The following is a 13,848-nucleotide window of genomic DNA, read 5'->3' as shown; positions in this document are numbered from 1 at the left end:
TACGTGTGTGTATTCAGTTTTGACAGTGGTTCATAAAATGGTGTACACAGCTGCCATTCCAGGTGCCCTTACCTGGGAGTAAGTTTCATGGAACACAGTGGGACTTTCTTGTGAATGTTAACATGTACAGGGTTGCACTGCCAGTCAGCAATTACTTCAAGAACAACGACAGGTGTGTCACATGGCAAGAGTCCGTTCTGTTGCCTCTTCTCAGCTACATCTGTTTTCACCTGTGCACAGCAAACATTTCTACTGCAAAATATTACGACATTTACAGGGATGCAACACATCCCCCCAAGATCAACAATAAATGTGGCATGAATATTGGATAGGCATTCACTTTCCATGTTACTGAAGGTGAAGTTTTCTTTGGGTTCCATCTATTACTGCAGTACTTGGCTTCAATGATACAGAGGGACTTATTTCATTTTGCAATGGAGGATTGTAAAATTACCGGCCCTTAAGAACCTGTAAATTTTCTAAGTGGGCAGGGGGGAGAGAAAGAAGGAGCCAACCCTGATAAAATTATAAATGGCTTTCCTATCATTGCTGGAACTCTAATTTTCTTGGTTATTGCTCGAGTTGATAAAACAAATAAAAGAAGGAATCTCAGAGAGATTTCTTTAATATGCAAAATGAATTTCAAATGGTGTCCCCTGCTGGTATTTTTATGGAAAACCTGACTAGATGGTACACATGGAACTCAGAAATCTGCATTTAGATGGAAATATTATGAAATGTGTGATATGGTATAGGGTAAGTCTCTTAATGTCAATAGCAAAGTGTCGCATTATATGGTTGAATGGAGAGACAGCATGCCTATAGGCTTTCATGTCCTAGTGTAACCAACTGGCCTGATTTGCCCAAGAGAGTCCATTTTCTTTTAGTTTGAATCTAATATTGATTTTTTTAAAAATCAGCTGGGAAAAGAGTTGGTTCCTTTACTCAGATACACTTTGACACCCGCACGTGAATCATAAACTATAAACAATAATAGAACTCTGCTCTAACACACCACCTTTCATCAAAAGGTCTCAAGAGGCTTCAGTCCTCATGTGAGGAATGCAAAGACTTCATTTCCATAGACTTACATGGAGTCATGTTCACATATTTATGGGTCTCAAATGAAAATGTAGATCTCTGAACATTTTCATGCATACTTCGAGCACTTCTTACTCTCTTTTGTGCCAATAATGCAAATCCAAACTTTTGATAGTAAGCCACAGAGAGCCACACTCATACTGAATATACACAATTCTCAGTTATATTCACATTTCGTAGATGAGAATGCAAATCAAAACACCAGTTTAAGTGTCACATGTATCTGCTGCAGAATATCTGCTGCAGAAAACTTGCTTCTTTGCAAAGGAATGTGAAATGAGCCATATTAACTGCTGTAGTCTGGGACATGATTTTCATTGCCCTAATCCAGGAGCTTTGTGTGCCTGCAGGAGTTCTAATGTGTGTCCAAGCTTCATGTGTTTCTGTGTCAGGGAAAATAGTTTGCTTTCCTAAATGTTTATAATCCACACTTTTATAAAGTATATCAAGGTGGCTTAGAACACACAGAATATAATAAAATCTATCTGTATTTATCTATCAAACATCATGAAATACATCAAGAAAGCATCAGTAGATATTTGTTGGTTAAAAGGAGACATTAATGTGATGAAGGCCGGTAGTTTTCAGAAGAAGTCTGAGCGAAAGCAGGGGTGGTTCTTGTCAAACATTTCCTGTGATGGAGTTCCACAGGGCAGGGTCTATCTACCACACTAAAAGCTTGGCCCCAAGTGAAGGCCAACTGAATTTCAGCAACATGTGGATTCCCTTGAACACTGTGCTTTAAGTTGGCACAGAAAAATTGTGCAACATTTCATCACAATGTAACTATATTAACCCATAACCTCTTATGAATTGATTCATAAGAATCAATGGGATCAGTATTTTGTTTTCTAAAATAAGGTTACAGTCACATGGAATGTCAAGAGCACCATTCTGTGAAAGTTACAGAAAGAGGAATTGTATTTTTAAGTTGAGTTTTCTTTTTCATTTCTGTGTGTTCAATATAGCTTTTTAATTACATTTACAGAAACAAAAACAAAAAAATGATTCAAGCATCAGGTGTCTGCTTATTTTTATTAATGCTGAATACCCTTGAATTTGTATTATGTGCCCTATGTTCTCATCCAATTCAAAACATCTCTGTTTTGAATTTATCCTTGTGGTAATATATACTATACCAGCCATAGAAATGACAACAGTGTGACCTTATGGTGTTTTTGGATGCCCTCTTGCTATTGCTATATCAATGAAAATAATGGGCACACATGAAATGACATGGCCTTGGGCGTGCCAAGGGGACATAGTTCTCTAGGGGTTAATGGATGGCTATGTTTTAGTTGAGTAATCAAATATAATACCGTATTTCAAAGGCTGTTTTCAAAACACAGACACGTGCTGTAGACTAATGACTATTACTCTAATGTGCTTTCAACCTTGAATACTTTTGAAAGGCATGACTTTGTCTGGCCAGAGTTATGACAAATAAACATGCTTTTATTTCTGGGAGCATATTATGAAGAGAGGGACCAAACACAAAGAGGCACAGAGATCTGTTTTAATCAAATGTGTAAAGGACACCATGTAATTTAGGAAAGGTGATATTACTTTTAAAATACCACAGTGGCCACAAACTCTGAGGACTTTGCATGACTAGATTATTTTCACAAAATATAAGCTAGTGAAATGAAACATAAATACACTATTAGATGAGAGCAGAGGTGTTGACTTGCACCCAAGATTGGATGTCCCCTCCACAATGGATATCTCTTTGTTCTCCCCCTTCTTCCTAGCACATATTGATAAAAACTTTCCTGTCCCTTCACACCCAGTTACCCTGGCAACCTCTGCCTGCCCAGGCCCAAGGATTCTTCATCAACACCTTTTGTCATGTTAAGGCCTCTAACCCAGGTGAGGCCTTGGCTTGGAAAGGAAGTTTAGCCTGTCTTTTCCCACTGGTATCCAATCTTCCTCTTCAATACTTCAATACTACCCTACCATTTATTAATTTCTAGAGCTTGGGGGGGTGTATACACCCCCCAATCAAATCCATGAAAGACTATATCAGCTTTCTTTTTCACAATATATTCCAAAGAAAGGCTTTTAAAAGGAAAAAGACCTACCTTGGTAATACAGTAAAACTACACTAGCAAACAGCTCTTGCATATAGAAAAGAATAAACTGTTCTAAGCAATTTAATCCCATAGTTTTGCTCTGACATGCATCACTGGGGTGAAATGCAGCCTATGAGCAATAGAACAGATGGAGTAGCTTTAATAATACAGGCAATTTCAGCTGAGCATTCTGCTCCTCTTGTTAAGTTATTCAAGCGCCAGTGTTTGGTAGATTAGATTATCCAGAACAAATCCATCTTCTAATGATAAATTTCTAGTATGGTGAAAAAAAATGTAGAGCTGTTTGTTGCTGTTTTGTTTTGCAAATATAACAGATTTTCCTTTATAAGTATATATATATATATATATTGCTTTAAAATGTTGTAAGCTACCTTGAGTTTGTTATGCATAGACAGGGAGGATATAAATGTAACAAATAAGTAAGCAAATTAAATAAATAAGCTGCTGAAATCATCACATATATTCAGTGGTTTCAGTGCCCTCATCCTATGTACTGTCTGCAAATTTGTATCCCTTTAAGAGCCATCTACTATCATAACTGACTACAGTGAAACTAGACATAAGATTTGCTCAAATAATTTGGGATTTGTCAGGGAACTGCCATCAGTGTCCGAGGGAGAGAGCAAGCTCCAAAGGGATCCCAGAGAGCGTCCCGGGAGTGGGAGAGGCAGCCCATCTTCTAGGGAAGGGAATCAGCGTAGCTCCAGTGGAGAAGGGGGGCAGATGGGGGAATTGGTGAGGCGGTCCCATGACTCCTTGCCAGGGACCAGCAGGGAGAGGAAGAGTCCTCCACTGCCTATGCCCTCCTTGCGCAGAAGGCTTCCGCACAGGGAGAGTAGGAGGAGACTGGGCGTCAAAGAGCTTTTTTGCTGGAAGAAGTTTAAGAAATGCCCACTGACGGATTCTGCCAGTGATTGAGACAGCCACGGGTGAGTGGCTGCTCGGACAGGAAAGGTTCACTCAGGCAACCCAGCCAGGTGTTGGGACAAGCTTACACACGAGCAACCCCTAGAACCATTACAGGATTCCATAGCTGTTTTTTGTTAAACAAATCGTCAACACACAGGTGTCTTTAGCCAGATCAGGATCATGGCGTACAGCAAGGGCCAGTGGTATAGACAAAAGGTTCTTCTCTCCCCTACTGCAATCACAAATAGACCCCCCCCCAAAAAAAGTCTTGCTGTTTGCTATGGGAGAAAAACTCCCATAGTGATTTTGCTCTCCCATGATTTTGGGCCAATATCTCACCTCAAAAAAAAGGTTTTTCGGGGTCCACAGTCTCCTGTAGAACCCCAAAATGTGCATTTTAGTAACTGTGCCTGAAAAAAGTATTTTTTGGGGTCCACAATCTTGCATGGCACCCCAAAACATGTCTTGTAGAGTGTCGTGCTAAAAAAGCAAATTGTCCAGGATGCGATCTCATGCAGGTCATGTGACTCACACAGGATTTCGGAGATGGAAGATTGTGCCCCAGATTTGGGCTGCTTCGTGTTGCAGGGTATGCCATAACAAATAGCAGGTGAGAGACCAAAGGGTTAAAACTCCCCCCGCCCCACCCACACACATATATTTCCCATGTTCCAATCTGGCTCAGAATCCTCACCCCAGATAAATCACATGACAAATACCATGTCTAGTTTGGTCCAGGATACTCTGACTAGAGGCCACCTCTCTAGCTGAACAGGCCCAGAGCTTACATAAATTTATTTGGTGTCCACATCGTAGGTGCTCTCTCCATGTTCTACCCAATATTATATTTACCTCCATAAATACAGTGGCTCGTAATATTATGTTTCAATTTTGTTCTGAGAATCAACTCCTGTTCAAGTGTCAATACAGTATCACATAAGATTTAGCCATGAAAGTGCTATATATGTTACTAATTAGAACATTGGTAATGCACAGAACACTCCTAACACTGTGACTGAATGAATTCTGAGCACAGTAAAACCAATTTATAGCTTTTTAAAGCTCTCATGGAGGAGGCCCTTCTTTGTGTGTCTCCTCCACGAAACATGGCAACATGAGAATTGGCCTTTTCTGCAGTGGCTCCCCATCTGTGGAATACTCTCCCCAGGAAGGTTCACCTGGTTCCTTCATTATATACCTTTAGGCACCAGGCAAAAACGTTCCTCTTTAACCAAGCCTTTGGTTGATTGACATTGTATGCCCTTTTAAATGTATTGGGGGGGGGTTATTGAGTTTTTCTTGTTTTTACTTTGATTGTGTCTTTTGTGGTTTTATATTCAGATTTTATTCTGTGAACTGCCCTGAGACCTGCGGGTATAGGGCGTTCTACAAATTAAAAGTACCCCTATACTCTCTGCTACTTTTCTGATATGGTTTGAAATACTCTTTTTTCATACCAAAACATTCAAAAAGAAAGCTTTTCAGTATTAACAGTCTACTAAGACGATCCATTAGACTCAACCATTAATGCGATTTCATTTTTAGAAAACCCATCCCAAATGCATGTTAATGCAGAAGTCAAATAATAATCAAGAATGACAAAGTTAACGTTCTTTGATGGATTAATGATTGACAATTTTTTACCCCAATATTGGCAAGCTGAAACAATGGATGTATATTATTCTTCATTCCTTCCATCTGTCATATTGAACATAAGAAAACTTGCTTTCCTTTCTTCTGTTTAATGGACTGTATGGTATTGACCTGGACCTACAGACTGCTCATTTCTGTGATTGATGGACTTCTTCTAAATAACATATAGTCAGGGGTTTTTTTGTGTTTTTTGCATGCAATGTAACAGTTTTGAATGCATTAAAAAGATGTTTAGCATCTCATAAATTCTCCCTTTGGTTTTTTGGAGGGAAGGTAGTTGATAAATATGTCAGGGTTTTTTTTAATAATAATAAAAAACCCTGACAAGTGAGAAATTAGATCTGAGAAAATAGCATTCTGCTTCTGAGGAGGATAAGTATAGAAGAAACAGTTATGTAAATATACTCCATGGTCATTGTAAGTGACAAAGAAAAAGGCATTGGTTCATCACAGAGGGTTAAATCCAACATAGTCAAGCTCAGAGACACACTGAGATCAATGGATATGACTAACTTATATTGATTTCAAGGGATCTACCACTGTATCTTCTTTACTGGCCCTGTTCCGACTACCCTTGCCAGACAAAGTGAGGCAGAGACAGAGTCTTTTCAGTGGTGGGTTCAAATAGAAATCAGTTAAGACTCTCTCTCTCTATGGCTTCCCAGCCTGCTTCTCAGCCTGCAGCTTTTCTTCCAGCTTCTAGCTCACATCACTCAACTCTCCACCCTCCACTGTGGCCTTTGTCTTTCTAGCTACCTGCAAGTTGAGGACCCATTTGTCCTCTGGTGCCAGCCACTTCCTGTATTCTCTTAGTGGCCCATTACTTAGGCTATCACCTCACCAGGAATTCAAATCCTTGCTTGTTTTTTAACACTTGCTGGATCCAGGGATTAGAAGAGTCTTTGCATACAGCTACTCCCCCACCCCCCCAAAACCCCCACACCTCATAACATTATATTAGGTTGTACTATACAGTGTAAAGTGTGTAGTATGGAAAATTGCTCTAGAATCTGTGAAGAACATTACCTTAGACTTAAACATTTATATTGATCAAGCAACAATTTTTGTGTGGGGGTATATTTGACTCCACATTAAGCTACAGTAGTACCTCAGGTTACAGACGCTTCAGGTTACAGACTCCGCTAACCCAGAAATAGTACCTCGGGTTAAGAACTTTACCTCAGAATGAGAACAGAAATCGTGCGGCGGCAGTGGAAGGCCCCATTAGCTAAACTGGTACCTCGGGTTAAGAAAGGTTTCAGGTTAAGAACAGACCTCCAGAATGAATTAAGTTCTTAACCCGAGGTACCACTGTACTTATACCGTGAGATGCTGGACAATGCTGGAAATGCCTCTTGGAGGTATGAAGTGGGCATGACCTGTCTTGCATTTGCGCCTGTGTTACATTTGAACTCACTAAGTTTAATGTAAATAACAAAAGAAGGAAGAAAATAAAGTCTATGTCTGGCATTAATAAAAGAATATTAAGATTGTATCTGGTACATTTATTCAAATGTGAAATATTGTTAGGATTAGATTTACCTTTGCTCTGATACCGTTTGGCAGAGGAAGGCCATGATGGCATTTTCATATGCCCCACACTTTTTAGAACGTTGATTTGAGTCTGGTTTTACATTACTTCAGCCTCTTAATCTTTTTAAAAGTTCTGAATATGCTGCACTGAAAATAGTCTGTCTGCTACCACTTAAGATAAATATGACGTATTTTATTTAGAATGCAAAACAGCAACAGTACAATGGGGACTGCCTTTCCATAACAAATATTAATTTGGTTAGGTAGTGTTGAATCTAATTTCTTTTAATTATGTAGTACTCATGTCTTTGGGAGACTGATCACTCTTGTGAGGAACTAATTTCCAGACTGCTTTAGTATAATCAAGGAGCTGAAAAATGAAGAAGCAGAACAATGGCACCATCAGCTCTTATATTATCATAAATCTACCGTAAATGTTCTGGGTATTGGACCAGATGAGGCCATTATACAATGTGCGCATCCATTTCTTGAAGGAGGGGCAGAAAGCAAAAGGAGTTACAAATCATGCTCAGAAGCAGATATGGTGACTTGGAATGGAAATTCCACTCTACTATTTAGAATGTGTAAATTCCCATAATCATATAATTCTCTGCTTCTTGTGCTTTTGATAATGAGCAATTTTTCAAATGCAAAGTTTTACTGTAGCCTGTGAAATCAAAAACATCACATAGCTAGAACATATATTCATTTTTAAATTGGCTGTCACACAATTTCTGTATTTTGCCAGAACAGCAGTCATACATGATCACGTGCTAAGGATGTACAGCTACAACTTTCGTTCCTTTTCATATAAGTGAATGAAATTTGGAGAAAAGGAACCCCTCCAGAGTGGACTAAGCCTGTTAACTTTCAGGCTGATCCATCTAAGGCAGGCTTCCTCAACCTTGGCCATCCAGATGTTTTGAGACTACAGTGGTACCTTGGGTTAAGTACTTAATTCGTTCCAGAGGTCCGTTCTTAACCTGAAACTGTTCTTAACCTGAAGCACCACTTTAGCTAATGGGGCCTCCCACTGCTGCCACCGCGCCACCGGAGCACAATTTCTGTTCTCATCCTGAAGCAAAGTTCTTCACCTGAAGCACTATTTCTGGGTTAGCGGAGTCTGTAACCTGAAGCGTATGTAACCTGAAGCGTATGTGACCTGAGGTACCACTGTACAATTTCCATCATCCCTGACCACTGGTCCTGCTAGCTAGGGATCATGGGAGTTGTAGGCTAAAAACATCTGGAGGGATCAGGAAAGCGTGAGGAAGCGTTCTCTCTGTGTGGTTACTCCTTCTGTGGGGAAGCAGCCTGCCAAATTTCAGAAAGGTAGAAGTGGTTCTTCTTCAAGAGAAGACTTCATTATTTTGGGAGAAAAGTGAAACCCCTTCCCTAGTTTTTTGGGGACAGTCACTGGACATATGAGGGGTTATGTGTAGATAAGAAAGTTCAAACATCAGGTCCAGGCTAGATGGTTTTACCCTCATAAAAACTGGAAAAGTTACCTTTTTTATTGTCACCCCTCTCCTCCTATAATTATCATTTGCAAAGAAAACATGTTATTTTAAATTGTTTCTTGGTGGGTGGAGGTGACAACAAGAACAAAATGCATACACCCTGCTCTATGGCTTACACCCTGCTCTCAAAACTTAGGTTTCCCTTCAACATCCCCCTACCAAATCACAGTGATAGGAGTAGCCAGGGAAAATAATTTACTGTGATTAAAAGATAGAAATATCTGTTAAAATCAGTGCTATTTTTCCAGAAAAAGAGTTGCCGAACTCACCATGAATGCCTCCCTTGTTCTCTTATAATAGCAATGGTGCCCACCTGAGAGGTGCCAGAACTGAGTTCTGGTGAGTTCCAGCTGAAAAAAAAGCCCTGGTTAAAATGAAAGGTCCACCTCAACTACTCCACTACCTATTCTCTATATCCCCTCCTCTTTTGAAGTTTAGGCATTTCTCCGGGCTGCTTGGTTTTGTTTTTCAAAAAAGCTAAATAAAAAGGTCAGCGAATGAAACAGTCATGTGTTGAACTTTATAAACAAACTGAGGCAATGAAGCAACTCAGGAGGTCAGAAGCTCCCTGATTCACCTTGACACACATCCATTAATGATGCAACCTTTTTCAGTAATGTGAAAGACTATGAATTTACTCCAATTAATCTAATTTGTTAGGGTACACATAAATGAACCAACGCACACCCCTAACACTTGCACAGAATATAGCACAAGAGAAACTTAACGGTGTGTGAACCTTTGTGCGAAAACATTGAGGTTTTCATCCTTAGAACTTCAGTAGTATTTCTTAAATACTTAAAGCTCCTTTAGTATTAAAAATTGGGTTTATTCAAATTTGGCCCCCCTAAGAGCAGAAACATCATTCTAAATATGTAATTTGTTTTAGTTTGGTTGATTAGCATCTATGCAGGCCTGCTTTAATACCACTGTATATCAAATTATTTTATTTTCTCTCCATGTAACTGCATGAAGAAAACAAATATTTGGGGGTACTTGGTTTTTGCTTTTTTGCTTTTGTTTTAAATAGTGGGGTATTATGCATGCAGTTCTTAGAGAAGTTCATGCTTTACATGGTAACCCTCTTTCATTCAGTTTCATTCGGATTCATGAAACCTTGTTTCCTGCATTTAGTTCAAATCTCAAATGACAGAATGAGTTGTTCTGCACTAGATCTTTGTAAAAAATAATTTCCCACCTGGCATAGCTGGATGAAAACAGGCCAAATGAAACAAGCCTGCTATTCCACTAATTTATTTTGACACATTTTGGTATAATACTGTTGAGATTCACTCATGAGATTTTAGTGTCCAACACATGCATGAATAAGTAGTGAACAGTTTTTCAAACTTGGCTTCTTCTTTTGCAGCCTGCAGTGGCAATTAATTACATTGAAACTTCAGGGTGTCTCCCTCCGCCTGCCCCAGACACACATTGGCATATATCAATATACATCTCACTAGCACCACAGAGTCCCTTTTGAACAAGTTGTGCTACACGGAGGTTGAAATATTCATAGTTGGAAGTGATACAGGAGTGATGACTCTTTACTCACTATGGTGTAAAGCAGGGATTTTCAACCTTTCTGAGTCCACGGCTCCCTTGACCAAATACATTCTTTTCGTAGCTCCCCTGTGGGGAAACACATTGCGTCTCAGGAGCTCAGTCATGTCGTCCCTTGTCTGCCCTAACCTCTTTTTGCACATCCTCCCTTGTGGTGGGTTCCCTCAGCCTCTTCTCCTTTCCCCTGTCCTAGAGAGTCCTAGCCCATCCACTTGCTTACTCTGATCCTGCCTGAGCTCCCAGCAACCAGCACCCCCAGAGGAACCATTTGCCTGGAGAACTTGTAGCCAGGGCTGCTGCAACAAACAACTATGCAAGCCTCTGGAGGCAGAAATGTGAGGAGGGAGGGAATGGAGGAGGAATGGAGGCCTGTGTTGCCTATGGCAACCTGACCACCATTCAAGGCACCCAGGGTGCCACATCACACTGGTTGAAAACCACTGGCGTAAACTGATTAATGGTTCTGGAGCTTGAGACTGTAGTATACAGTGGTACCTCAGGTTAAGAACTTAATTCATTCCGGAGGTCCGTTCTTAACCTGAAACTGTTCTTAACCTGAGGTACCACTTTAGCTAATGGGGCCTCCCGCTGCTGCCACCGTACGATTTCTGTTCTCATCCTGAAGCAAAGTTCTTAACCCAAGGTACTATTTCTGGGTTAGCGGAGTCTGTAACCTGAAGCATCTGTAACCCGAGGTACCATTGTAGTCCTACAACGTTTTTTCCTGTTACTTACCAGGGATCAGAGGCTTGTGTGGCTAAACAGGCTCAGTTACTTGAATTCATAAAGCAGTGGACACCAGACTGCTGACAGACATAGGTATTCATACTTCTGATAAAGCCTGGCTATTTCTTTGTCCATAATATTTGAAAATGGCCATCTTGAAATTGACTCACATCAGTGACCTTTAAATCACTAGAAGTTCTGACAGTAGGAGCTGGTAAAAGCATTGGATACAATCCAGCATGGAGTTAGGCTCTGCTGGATCAGCAAGGAACTATCACCAGTCTCCTCCCACTCCCTGGCTCTCATATCTGGATTTAAAACTCCAAGATCCAAGGAGAAATATGAAGCAACTGGAGTTGTGAGGGATAAAACAAAGGGTAGAGTGGACCATTGGAACAATCAAGCAACAGAATGGGGAAAATCAACTCAGTATAGAGATACAGATTTTAGTTTTTCTTAAATTCTATCCCACCGTTTTTTAGAGCCTTAAGGGTAGCTTCAAGCCACTTGGAATGAAATAGTTGGGGATATTTCCAGAAGTATGCTTGCAATCTTTGCAAGCGTTTGCTATTGTGTGTGTGTGTGTGTGTGTGTGTGTGTGTGTGTGTGTATCTTTGTATATCTATATCAGGCAAGGCTCTAGAAAGTGAGAAAAGAACACTTGCTCTCCCAGTTCAGTCTCTTACCACTAGGTTGGAAGACCTGTGTGTGTGCATCTGCATTTGTATCAGGAATTAATGCTTGGGGGAGGCACTAGAGCAAGGATTCCCAAACGTGGGTCTCCAGCTGGTTTGGGGCTACAACCCCCATCCCCCCCAGCTAGCAGGAGCAGTGGTCAGGGAATTGGGAAGTGGTCAGTGATGAGAATTGTAGTCCAAAAAACAGCTGGAGACTCAAGTTTGGGAAACCCAGTGCTAGAATAACAGATCTGGCCTGTTCCTCTAGATCAGTGAACCTGTGACTCCTCTGATATTGCTAGATGCCAACTCCCAGCCAGCACAGCCAATGGTCAAGAATGATGGGAGCTGTAGTCCAGCAACACCTGGAGGGCCACAGGTTTCCTATCCCTCTCCTACATCGAAAACTAGTTCCTGTAACAAATAGACCAAGGTAGCACTCAACTTCACTGCTGGTCTAGAAGGAAAAGTACCCTTTATATAACCTCCTGTAAAAGCTTTTTTAATATATCTCAAAACTGTTTGCCGTTGCTTTGCAGTCCATGAAAGTGACAACAGGTGGTGGCCTTTAATTTAAAACCCCAGGCATGTTCAAGCAATTCAAAGACACGAGGCCAGCCAGGTGAGGAGCAAACAGATGGGTATGTGAAAAGCTACTTTAAATACAGTGTGGAAGAGCTCTCTGAAGAAGCAAGAAGCATCTTAGTTTTCCTTTCCGAAGCAGGACCAGGGCCAAGTGCTGTTCCTGGCAACTGTTCACTCAGCTCCAGGTGCAGATTCAGCCAGCTTGGAGGAGAAGTGTGCCTGCATCTGCCCTTGACTGACTCCAGGGTTCTTCTCAAAAGGGGGAACATGCTGTTGGGAGATAAATTTCCCTCCTCCTAATTACAGACCTTGCCATCTTCTGCCCACTTCAAGTGTAAATCACCTAATCATAAACAATTCCCCTTCACAGTTCAACACAGATTGGATGTAATTTCCTGACAACACCAATCTGTTCACTGCATAGCATGCAAGCTGAAGAATAATATTAGAGACTTCTCTGGTCTTCTGAGAGAAACAGAGACATAAAAGGGGTAAAATAACAGCCAGAAAGGGATCTGATTATGCTTCTTAACATGTGTTAGATTAATGCTGCTGGAGGATTTCCCTATGTTGTGGTTATGAGATGGAAAAAATCCTAATTGCCCACTGCACTTATTTTGCATTTTATACAAACCGAGGCAAGGTCCATATAAATGGATCAGAGAGGCCAACCTCAAATCATATTTAGCATTGCTTATTTATTATGGTGGGTTCCCCACCCCCACCATTATTCCACTTTTCGGCCTTCAGCCTTTAGTGTTCCTTACAAATTATAGAGATAGTAATAAAAACTACCACATCAAGAAATAAAAACAGGTATTTTAATACAATGGTATTAAACAAAAATCCCAGTAGCATGGGAGTGGGGAATCTTTTTCTACCCATGGTTTGCATTGTCCATCTGGCAACCTTCTCATGAAACTGCTTGTAGGTCAGGCCTGTGGAAGGGCAAACAGGTCAATTTCAGTTTCTTTCCATTTCACTTTTTCCCATCTTAAATTCAGTTCGCTAGTTTTCCACCTCATTTTGCATTTTCTTTTTTAAAAAATCCTCATGCAAATTCCTCAGCATTTTTCCTAATATATTTTTCTATTCAAGTATTCCCAGTTAACAATATTTTGCAAAGCATTTTGCGCTGTCTTGATGCTTGTTGTATGTTATTTTCACTTAGTTGAAAAGATGGCTGTGTTCTCATTCACATATTGTTTTGGAATGGGCAAATTCAACCAAGTTCACCTTTAAATGCAAACTGAATGGAATTTCTTCCAAAACCCTAGTCAGAGCCCCATTCTTGGCCTGATGGGGCAATTTATATTGTGGGATAGAAGGACAGACAGAGGAATATCCTTGTTTTAGGTGTTATTTTTCACAGTCACAGCCTTACAAGTAGGATTGGTAGGTAGAACTGACACTAGACTGGTCGAGGTAAAGGAAGTCCTATGTCTCTTAAGGGTTAGGAGTGAAATTCTATAGGAGCCTGTGCAGGTA

Source organism: Podarcis bocagei (assembly GCF_964188305.1).
Source record: "Podarcis bocagei genome assembly, chromosome: 3".
NCBI classification, from domain to species: Eukaryota; Metazoa; Chordata; class Lepidosauria; order Squamata; family Lacertidae; genus Podarcis; species Podarcis bocagei.
This window is presented reverse-complemented; position numbering follows the sequence as displayed.